Raw genomic sequence first — 2,131 nt, 5'->3', positions numbered from 1 at the left:
CTTACCAGAAAGGTGCGAATGGAGCAAAGCCTTTCTCATCAGTCTCTGTGGTGCAACCGGCAAGCGTGTTTGGCTATTAACTAGAAGGTTAGTGGTTCAAAACCACCCAGGGACGATCTTCTTCTTCTTCTTCTTCTTATTATTATTATTATTATTGTCAATGTTAACACTGTCTCCACAAAAGCCGAAACTTTAACCCTCTTTATATTTGCCGAAAATGCGAGTCTTTTGCCCGTGTCCAACAACAACACTTGAGACCAGGGAAGTCCAATAGTGATCAACACCGCAACTCCCCAGAAATCCATATTTACCCATGGAAAAGTATCTTTGAAGGGCTGGCGGGAGATATCATTTATACTCCTGTTGTATCCTCTGCTAAAATACTTTAGAAATACAACGTGGATTTGTTTGAGAATTTGACAAGCATTGTTGCGTTAGCACTGTGAAGTTGGATGTTGATATTTTGATATATTTACCTTCATTTTAACATAAATATAAACATAAATGCTGTACAATCTGTGCTATACAATCAAACACAGGTATATTTTGAGTCTCGTGCTGATCGTCCTGTGGATCCAAAAGAAAATTTTACAGCTGATACATTTTCGATTGTAATTTGCATCTAGCTACAATGTCCCTGGAAAAGAGATTTTATTAGTTGCGTGCAATCGGTATCTTTTACTTTACGTATGGTAGTGGAAATAGTTTTAAAAATGTTTTCTAAAGAAGATTGTATTGCCAGGACCTGCCTTTAGCGCTCAGTAGCGATGACGCTGTTGATATAGATGGAGAAGAAATGTAAGATGAATTGATGATCTAAGCTAAAATAGCCCTAACACGCCTCCTGGAACAGTGTTTGTATTCATAGCAAGTAATATTCTTTTTCAAACCCGAACGTTGCTTTTGCATTAAGTGTTACATAACAATTACCGGTTTCGGTAGCTTCTGAAGAGCGCACTTTTCCAAACTGAAGCCTATAAGAACATTATTCAAGATGCACCATGGCCCAGAATCGTGCATCGGGACAAGGATTAACATCAATCGAAAGAACTCCCAAATAAAAGATTTGACCGAAAAATTGAAAGAGTAGGCAAGTATTAAAACAACGCCATAACTTCTCGACCTCCAGTCGCTTTCCTGGTTCAGGCTATGTAAAATGACATGATCAGTGGAGTCATGCCACGGTTGTGAGTTCAAGCCTCACCTGGAGCAGCCTGGTTTTCTGTCTTGACAGGTAAACAGTGTTTTGTGTTATTTGCTAAATGGAGAGAGGATTCTGTGTTAATTGTGCTCCTCCTGGGAGAGGTCAAGATGAGAAGTTCACGACGCTGGTAGTAAATATCCTGTCCAGGAATATCGGGGCTGTAGGGGGTCAGATCTATAGATGTAGTAAACACATCAGTGGAGACGGTGTGTCTGCTCTCTGTGAGAGAGCCGGGCAGAAAGAATAATCTGTGGTCTGGGAAGAAGAGACCCTCGTTGGAAGAGCGGCGCTCCTCACAGGAGAGAATGAAAAAAATCTTTTTCAGGGACACTGATTGTTCTCTTTGGGGGAATTAAAAGCACTTATAGCAAGTGACCTTGTGGCGCAACGGTAGCGCATCTGACTCCAGATCAGAAGGTTGCGTGTTCAAATCACGTTGAGGTCAGCCGATGAGTTTGCAGGTGCTGCTGGTGCCGAACCCGGAAATTACACCACGCAGTTGGGTTTTATCTGTACACCACATAGGTAATCTGAACGAAGTAACAGCGCAGTACAGAACACCCAGTCAGGAGCTTATGCAGCGAATCATCTTGAACACGACAAGAGAAAAGGCACACTGCACATCCCCGAAACATCACGTCCGGCTTTAGAGACAGTAACATCAGAGAATGGAAGTTTCAGACCTCCCTTTTGTTACAGGTTCAAGCAAACCTGAAAGTTAGGGAGTGTTTGGTCACTTTTGTATGAAAAAGTGTCTGAAGCTTGTAATTATAATTTGCCCTTTTTTAATTGTGGTTGAAATCAACTCCCATGTACCAAGACCTTACAGTATATTCATGTTTACTTAAATGACTAACGCTATTGAACATTAGTTGGTGTTTCTTTTGTAATGATTTGCTATTTCATGCAGGAAAGAAAGGAACCCAG

At 41.2% G+C, this 2,131-nt stretch overlaps 1 non-coding gene across 1 annotated transcript; it reads left to right on the top strand.

Annotated features, from left to right (window-relative positions):
- The first annotated feature begins 1,577 nt into the window (after positions 1-1,577).
- Positions 1,578-1,649, top strand: trnaw-cca (transfer RNA tryptophan (anticodon CCA)). The gene has a single exon. It is a non-coding gene; the product is annotated as a tRNA-Trp (tRNA).
- Positions 1,650-2,131: the final 482 nt, after the last annotated feature.

This window comes from Lepisosteus platostomus, chromosome 5, assembly GCF_059453375.1.
Source record: "Lepisosteus platostomus isolate fLepPlt1 chromosome 5, fLepPlt1.hap1, whole genome shotgun sequence".
In the NCBI taxonomy this organism is placed as follows: Eukaryota; Metazoa; Chordata; class Actinopteri; order Semionotiformes; family Lepisosteidae; genus Lepisosteus; species Lepisosteus platostomus.
The sequence above is the reverse complement of the archived record's forward strand: the minus strand, read 5'-3'. Positions and strand labels throughout refer to the sequence as shown.